Source organism: Danio rerio, chromosome 7, assembly GCF_052040795.2.
Source record: "Danio rerio strain M-AB ecotype USA chromosome 7, GRCz13ab, whole genome shotgun sequence".
Lineage (NCBI taxonomy): Eukaryota > Metazoa > Chordata > Actinopteri > Cypriniformes > Danionidae > Danio > Danio rerio.
In genome coordinates, this window is record NC_141027.1 from 2,988,064 (window position 1) to 2,998,014 (window position 9,951).

Genomic DNA, 9,951 nt, shown 5'->3' on the forward strand with positions numbered 1-9,951 from the left:
AGTTCGAGAGCTTTTGGACATCCAGATTGTCAGTTCTTCAAAAGCCCAGGATCCTGATCTTCACTTTATTCACTTATGCTTGATAAATAAATTCATTGATTTTGATTCATTGACTCCTGACCGATTATTGAATTGGGGTGGACTAAGAGGAAGCGAGAAATAGTCAGACAGTTTATGCGTGCGAATGGTAAAGCTACATCTATCCACTGAGTCGTTCAGATATACAAGTGATCGAGCCGCGGACACATCAGATTGACAATGCTTACAAACGCTCCCTTGAACACTTTCAGATTTGAAAAGTGTCAAGTGATATCATCATCACACAAGCAGCCATTAGTGTTCAGCTCTTTCTGATGGCTCCGCCATCAACATTTCATTTTCTGTGATTTGGGGGCTAAACGGAGCTTTAGGGTGACAGTTGTTGTCAGTTTTTTTCATATATTGTGTGACCCCCCTCTCAGGGGTGGATTGGCCATCTGGCAATTCTATCAAATGACAGAAGGGCCAGACCATTTTTTAAATGTGGGCCGGTCAGTTTTTAAAAATCTTTTTATTTCTTAATGTGTATTGTTTGTACATGCAGGCAGCTTTTATCTTTTGCAAGATGTGAATATTATAATGATGATGATAGTAATAGTAGTAATAATTCTCTATTTTCACCTGGGGATAGTCATCCCGAGGTCCTCAGATTATGCGGAGTCACTGATTGGATCCAAGACCAGCGACGAGATGATCCCAAGGTTTCCATATCCGGGACCAGGCCATATCCTGAGCTGCTGCTGCGCTGATGGTCGTGGGGGAGTGGAGAACATGTGTCTGATTCCAGCGACACTCTAGGGACAGACGAGTCTTCGCTGAGGCCATCTTCCAGCCTCCACCGCGGTGACTGAAGCTCTGCACGAGACTTTTGGCCAGCGGAGAAATTAAAATGGTCGTGCCCAACTGAGTCTGGTTCTCTCAAGGTTTTTTTTTCTTCACTCCCATCAGGTGAAGTTTTTTTTCCCTCTCTGCTGTCGCCACTGCCTCGCATGGTTCAGGATTGGTGGAGCTACGCATTGATGAATTTGCTCTTCAGTGTTTGAACTCCCAGTAATGATTAAATCACACTGAACTGGGCTAAACTGAACTGAACTGAACTTAAGCAGTAAAAACTGAACTACACTGTTCCAGTTACTATGACCATTTATGTGAAGCTGCTTTGACACAATCTACATTGTAAAAGCGCTATACAATTAAAGCTGAATTGAATTGAATTGAATAATAATTAAGGATTTGCCATTAAGCATTTAAATAAGCATTTGGCCCAATCAGTGATGGCCGGCTGGTTTCGAGAGGGGCCGACCAAATCAGAGGTTACGCGAACGTAATCAAAATCTGGAAAGAATGTCAAACAAACAAGTGCAACACAAGCTATTTGTCAGAGATGGACTGTAAAAACAAGAAAAGGCAGTGCCGAAAAGCTCCAAGAAACCAAAAAAGAGCTGTAAAATCGCTGCTAAATGCATAAAATTAACTGAAATATTCTCAAAAGGTTTAAATTGGGGCCACTGCATCGGAGAACAATAGTGCAGTAGAGGAGGTAAGAAAAAAACAGAAAATATACTTTATTCATACATTAATTTTCTTTTCGGCTTAGTCCCTTTATTAATCTGGGGTCGCCACAGCGGAATGAACCACCAACTTATCCAGCATATGTTTTACGCAGCGGATGCCCTTCAAGCTCCAACCCAACAACGGGAACACCCATACACATTCATTCACACACATACACTACGGCCAATTTAGCTTATTCAATTCCCCTATAGTGCATGTGTTTGGATTGTGGGGGAAACCGGAGCACCCAGAGGAAACTCATGCCAACACAGGAAGAACATGCTAACTCTACACAGAAATGCCAACTAACCCAGCCGGGGCTCGAACCAGCAACCTTCTTGCTGTGAGGTGAACGTGCATCCCACTGCGCCACCGTGCTGTCTGCTGTTATTGTAATTTTTATTTTTAATTGCTGTTAAATTAATTTTAGCAGTGACGACACCTGTCAGGCATTTTGAGTTTTTTGTTGTTTTTATTAGAGTAATTTAGAAGTTTTGTTGCACAGTCACACCGTACTCTAATAATTATTATTTTCATTTATTATATTGCAGAAACCTCTATTAAATGCAGAATCCTTATGACTGATGCTTGAGTAAAGACCTAATTTGCAGCTTATCACAATTGAAGAGTGTGAATGTTTTTGTCCTCTGCTTGTGCTGCAGCTGATCTCTAGAAACATTTTTAACCATTATTACATTTTCACAAAACTCTGACATTTTCTCATTCACAAAATAAACACAAATTTGTTCATGCTGAGTGGTTAACCAAAATCTGTAAGGATAATTTCAGTCCCACAAAAACTACTAGATCAGTTAAGGTAAATTTCCCGAAACACACTTTAGTTTTGATGCCCGAGGACTAAGAAAACTACGAAAAGAGTTCAGTCTTACTCTAGATTAGTGAAACACGAACAGCATCTAATCCTGACCAGTGTTGGAAGTAATGTATTACAGAACGCATTACTTTTTTTCCTGTAATGGAGTAGTGTAAGGCATTACTAATACATTTTCAGTAATATTTTACTCTGTACATGTTCAGTAACGCGTGTGTTACACCAAACTTTTCACCCGCAAGACATTAACAAATAAAAAATACTGCAAGTAAGCTTTATTTCCAGTTCATAGTTAGTGAATATATGTGTGTACTGTCATTAATCTCCCTCTGGCAATTGCAACTTTTTTACTTTGAACGCAGAATGATTTCCAGGGCTATTGGCTCAGCCAGGTTCGCAGTAACGTTAAGCCCTAACGCGCAGCGGAAAAGTGGCAAATAGATGAAAATGGCAGAAGATGAACCGAGATGAACGTACGAGCATATGGCGGTATTTCACTGAAAAATGTCGTAAGCGCAGTTCATGTAATATACGAGCGAGCGAATCTTTTTGCTCACATCGCTTTCCTCTGTTCATTGACAAAACTGTTTGACAAAAAATTTCTTGCAGTCGCACGCACTCAAAACACTGCTCATCTGCGAATGATCAGGGGTCCGTTCTTCGTACGTGGATTACTCAATTAGCTGGATTTGGATACACGATCCAGGATCGTTTCGTTCTTCAAAGCTGATCCGAGAGTTGTTGTCATAGCAACAGTTCTGCTAGGTCAAACCTGATCGGGAGCAGGTTCAAATCATATAAACAGGATTAGATCGGCTCAGTTCAAGCAAAGATAATACAGAAAGTATGTTCCGAATTCTGATATTTTCTTACAGTAGTAGTTATATACACTTGGGAAAATGGTACATATTTTTTAAACTATATATATAAAGTTATAGTCATTAATAAAATAAATTAAGTTATACATATTAATTAAACATGCAATCTGCACCCTCGAAATGAAAGTACAACTGCCACCTGGTGGTGCAAAGAGAAAACTTATTGATATGAACTTTTTAGATCGCTTTAGTACAAATTGTGTATAATAAAAATGCACAATATGTGACTTTTTAAAGCAATAATACATTTATGCAGTCATAAACTTGAAAGTTTATATGCTGGTGATTTGATGCTTCACAAAAGTTGCAGACGCCTTTACCAATATGAAAATACTTTTGTAAACAACCAGTTATTCTTTACACCGATTAAAAAACTGTACTATAATAAAGAAAATATTTTCTAAATGTAGAACTAAATACATTGATTTGCATTGAAATACATGATGAATACACTTGACACATGAAAGTGGAAATTGCAGCTCACAACAAATGTGGAAGGTTATTGCGTGTCATATTTAACAAGCCGTTTACTGCTAATTTGATGTCATTTTGCTCACATGGATAATTGAATATTAATCAGATGATGTCATTACGCTGCTGTGCCGTCAGCCAATCGTTGCATTGCTGATCATGATTTCGAGGATCGATAGATCTGTCCTTCAGCGATCTCAGATCAGTTTATCCAGACATTCTAATCTGATTCGCAAACTCGTTTGAAGAACCAAATTAGCGAGAGATCAGTTATCAAGATTAAAAGATCCAGGATCTGCCAAATCATCTTAGATCATTTAAGCGAGGTACGAAGAACGGACCCCAGCTCTCGCTTTATCAGATGATGCAGACTCACAATCTGTGCCTCATGTTTACTCTTCCTTTCGTGCTTTTGCTCTCCAGAGATCCTCCCGTTCAATTGGTTATTCCAAGTATGTTGATATGGTTTATATTGCAGTGTATATTGCTACACTGTTTATAAACAATACACAAAACACTAAAAGGTTAAGGTAAATTCTATAATAAATACTAGTGTGTCTTAGTGTTAGGTATACTGCCTATGTTTTAGGCTAGTATTATTTACAACTTGTTAGTGAATGCTTAAGCAAACTGTCGTATTAAGAATAGTAAACTGATAAAATCAAACACAGTGTAGTTTTACTACAGTAAAGTGTGGCGAATTGTAGTATGAAAACTACACCACTGGGTAATTTGTTTATATTACACTTGTGTTACCATAGCAACCATAGTATTACCACAACTGATTAATTGAAGTGCTTTACTGTAGTAAACTACTGTTTAAAACACAGTACATGACAGGGAAAATGTCCTCCACAATCTCATCAACAATGTGGAAGACAACAGACACTTGTTCACTCTATTTTAGTAGCCATGATAAAACGGGATTGATAGTAAGATTTATTTAAAGAGAGATTACCGTTACATTTCTGCTTGTGATAGTTATATTTTTGTTGAAATGTTTTTTTTTTTTTTTTTTTTTTTTTTATTAGCACGGTGCACTTTTTGGATGTTTAATAAATGTTTTCAAAATAAAACAAATTCTTTATATTTAACGTTTAGTCTCTGTGTTTAAGTGTTTGAAACAAGGAATATCTCATCATATAACATGCAGCCAAAATGTAATGGTTTGTTAGATTAAAAATGTAATACATAAGTTTATTTTAGTATTTTGTTTATAAATAGTGCACCAATATGAATCATTTCAAAAACCACGAAAGGAAGAAGGAACACAAGACACAAATGGTGAGTCAGCATATAATCTCACTGAGAGAGCAGTGTACTGAGAAAATGTGTGCGTGAGCAGTGCATATTTGAGAGAGCGTGAGAATTTGCATGTGAGCAGCGTATATTTGAGAGCTCGCAAGCAGTTTGGTCCACAAACAGAGGAAGTTGGTGCACGAGCATTATATTGAGAAAGCTGTTCATCATGCTCACTTTGTGCAGAACAGTTTTGTGTTGTGAACCACTTGAATTTAGAGTGAATAGAATAATGGCTACAATAAGAAAAGAAAGAAATCTGCATCTTGTCATGGCATTGGAGTTTACATATCGGCCTGTTGTGTCTAATATGAATATAGTCAAGCTATTCAGAGCTATTGCCAGATAAATCACTTTACCTCTACCATACTTTCAACAGATTATTTGTGATTCCGGCTCTTATACTTTCTTGCATTGTCTTGAACCTTCACGTTGCCAATTAGATACTATATTGTTAGTAGCCTGGAGAGGTCACAGTCATTCTGCTACATCAAATCACTTTCTTCTGGATGTAAAATGCTCTGCAGTACATTTGGTCATTTTAGAGTGTTGAGTTCTAATTCTGTAGTTATTTTGCTGAAAGTAACTTAAAAGTAATATAAGAGTCATGTAACATTTTACAATTCTGAGACAGTAATATTGTAATATAAGGGATTACTTTTAAATAACAGTAACAAGTAATCTGTAATGTATTACAGTTTGGAAGTAACTTGCACAACACTGATCATGACTACTGTCACTCCAGCAACATCATTCATGACAAGTGAAATGGCGATGATTTAGAATTAATTAAAGAAGAAAGCTAAGAGAAGCGATTTTTTTATTTATTATTAAAATTACAATTCATTCTTTTTTTTCAGCTTAGTCCCTTTATTAATGCGGGATTGCCACAGCGTAAAGCGCCAACTTATCCAGCACTTTTTTTTTTTTACGCAGCGGATGCGCTTCCTGCCGCAACACATCTCTGAAAAAGATTATATTATACAATACTTTTTTTAAATGATGACCCACAACATCAGTTGAAAACTACCGTTATTTTAACGGTGAGACTGACACAGAGGGATCCATTTTGCAGTATTTATTAAATCACAATCAAGCACAAACATCCAATACGCACAACAGTGCGAACACACACATCAACAGTAATCAATCAAGGTCGTAGGGCTGGCAACTGACGGACACAGAGTGATTTACCAGGCTTAGATCAGTGGCAGGCAGTGTGGTTCAGAGTCCTTATAGCAGGTGTGGGCCGAGGGCAGGCAGCGTGGTTCAGAATCCGTGTAACAAGCGAGGGTCGTGGGCAGGCAGAAAGCAACTCAGAGTCAGGAACAGTCCGGAGTTATGCACAAGAGATCAGGCGGGAAATAACGCTCAGAAATGCTGGCCAGGGCTAAACAAGACTTCGCAATGAACAATGGTATGAGTGTGGCTTAAATAGGTGGCGTGGGTCATTAACGTGATTCAGTTCAGGTGTTTGCACAATCAGTCTATGTGGATGATGTAATGCTAGAAGTCCGGGGATGGCGGCCTCTGCTGGCCAGCGAGGGGAATGACTGGGACCGAGTCGGTGACAGTTACAGTCCTGTTTTTGATTACAATGCATTGCTGGATCAGAGGACAATATGCGTTTTTACACCAGGTTGGTTCATAATGTTGTTAGAATATCATAAGACTCACATGCTTATCTATATATTCTTATAAGGGTATATCTATTTCTCACACACACTCTCACACACACACACTCTCTGTCTTGCATAAGATCCTCTCATCTATGCACTCTCTGCACACACACACACACACACACACACACACACACACACACACACACACACAAACTCACTTCCTTAAAGTACACGACACGCAAACCTGAAGTATCTATGCACACACTTGCTGGACCGGAAATCCAAGATAGCAAAGAAATGCAATTAGCCTATTTCCTGTATTCTCCACGTACGAGTGGGTGCAGCCACTGAAATCTTTTTGGCTCGAGACTTCTAGTCTCATTTATTTTCATTGATTTTAAGACATTATAAAGCACCATATATTTTCATGCCCTTTTTCATGCATTTTCATATTTTTACAGACACCTCAAGTCTTCATATTTCATATTTTTAAAGACACCTTCTGTCTCTCAACATCCACATTACTCCTGAGCCGCCACACACTCCAACACTGGTTACCTTTCGCAGAAACCTACGATCTCTCTCACCCAATAGACTATCCACCATTGTTTCAGACTCTCTTCCTCCATCTCGCAAACTCACTGCACTTGATTCGAACAGTGCCACTAATACACTCTGCTCCACACTAGCATCATGTCTAGACCGATTATGTCCTCTTGCATCCAGGCCAGCCCGTGCCAATCCTCCTGCACCCTGGCTCTCGGATGCTCTCCGTGAGCATCGCTCAAAACTTCGGGCTGCAGAGAGAATTTGGCGGAAAACTAAAAATCCTGCACATCTCTTAACATACCAAACTCTTCTGTCCTCTTTCTCAGCTGAGGTTACTTCTGCAAAGCAGTCATATTACCGTCTAAAAATCAACAATGCCACTAATCCTCGCCTACTTTTTAAAACATTTTCCTCCCTCCTCTATCCTCCTCCTCCACCCGCATCCTCCACACTTACTACTGATGACTTTGCTACATTCTTCTGCACCAAAACTGCAAAAATCAGTGCTCAATTTACTGCACCTACAACAAACACGCAAGATACAACACCAACACCACACACACTCACCTCTTTTTCTCAGCTCTCTGAGTCTGAGGTGTCCAAACTTGTGCTATCTAGCCATGCAACCACCTGTCCACTCGATCCCATTCCCTCTCATCTCTTGCAAGCCATCTCTCCTGCAGTCATACCAACACTGACTCACATAATTAACACATCTCTTGACTCTGGTTTATTCCCCACTACATTTAAGCAGGCTAGGGTAACCCCACTGCTAAAGAAACCCAACCTGGACCATACGCTACTTGAAAACTATAGACCAGTATCCCTGCTTCCATTCATGGCCAAGATTCTGGAGAAAGTAGTGTTCAATCAAGTCCTGGACTTTCTTACTCAAAACAATCTCATGGACAACAAGCAATCCGGCTTTAAGAAAGGCCACTCAACTGAGACTGCCCTGCTCTCGGTCGTGGAGGATCTCAGACTGGCTAAAGCAGAATCTAAATCGTCAGTCCTCATTTTGCTGGACTTGTCAGCTGCTTTTGACACTGTCAACCACCAGATCCTGCTATCTACGCTTGAGTCACTGGGCGTTGCGGGCACTGTTATACAATGGTTCAGATCTTACCTCTCTGACAGGTCATTCAGGGTGTCTTGGAGTTGAGAGGTGTCCAACCTACAGCATCTAAACACTGGAGTACCTCAAGGCTCTGTTCTTGGGCCACTTCTCTTCTCCATCTACACATCATCTCTAGGACCAGTCATCCAGAGACATGGATTCTCCTACCACTGCTATGCTGATGATACCCAGCTATACCTCTCTTTTCATCCTGATGATCCCTCGGTTCCAGCTCGTATCTCAGCCTGCCTGTTGGATATTTCACACTGGATGAAAGATCATCATCTTCAGCTGAACCTCGCAAAAACGGAAATGCTTGTAGTTTCTGCCAACCCGACTCTACACCATAACTTTTCAATCCAGATGGATGGGGCAACCATTACTGCATCCAAAATGGTGAAAAGCCTTGGAGTAACGATTGATGACCAACTAAACTTCTCTGACCACATTTCTAGAACTGCTCGATCGTGCAGATTTGCACTCTATAACATCAGAAAGATCCGACCCTTCTTATCTGAACATGCAGCTCAACTCCTTGTTCAAGCTCTTGTTCTCTCCAAACTGGATTACTGCAACTCTCTACTAGCTGGGCTTCCAGCTAACTCTATCAAGCCTCTTCAACTGCTCCAGAATGCAGCAGCACGAGTTGTCTTCAATGAACCTAAACGAGCACATGTCACTCCGCTGCTAGTCCGTTTGCACTGGCTGCCAGTTGCTGCTCGCATCAAATTCAAAACTCTGATGTTTGCCTACAAAGTGACTTCTGGCCTAGCACCTTCTTATCTGCACTCACTTCTGCAGATCTATGTGCCCTCCAGAAACTTGCGTTCTGTGAATGAACGTCGCCTCGTGGTTCCATCCCAAAGAGGGAAAAAATCACTTTCGCGAACGCTCACGCTCAATCTGCCCAGTTGGTGGAATGAACTCCCTAACTGCATCAGAACAGCAGAGTCACTCGCTATTTTCAAGAAACGACTAAAAACTCAACTATTTAGTCTCCACTTCACTTCCTAATCTGCAATTGCCTCTTTGAATATCACACTAATTGTACAAAAAAAAAAAAAAAAAAAAAAAAAAAAACTACTAACACTTCCCTTCTTAGACTTTACAGACCTGAAACTTGCCTTTAGTACTTATTCATTGTTGCTCTTAGTTGTGTAAATTGCTTCCTTGTCCTCATTTGTAAGTCGCTTTGGATAAAAGCGTCTGCTAAATGACTAAATGTAAATGTAAATGTCTTCCAGAAGCTCCATGAGTCTCCCGCATATTGATAGAAACTCCCGGATGCTCTCAAATGAAATATAATGTCCCGTAAATGGAGCCTACTACTTTGGCCAGCTTGCAATGTATGCCATTTGACAGTTCATCCAGCCTGATCTCACGAGAAAACGTAAGTATTTTACGTTTTGCCAGATTAGTGGCTAATTCGTACGAATTCTTACGAGTTCAGTCGTACGAAATGATACGATTTTAAAAAGGAGGCGTGGCACCTGACCCCACCCCTAACCCCAACCGCATTGGGGGATGAGCAAATCGTACTAAATTGTACGAATTAGATCGTACGAATTCATACGAATTAGCCACTAAATG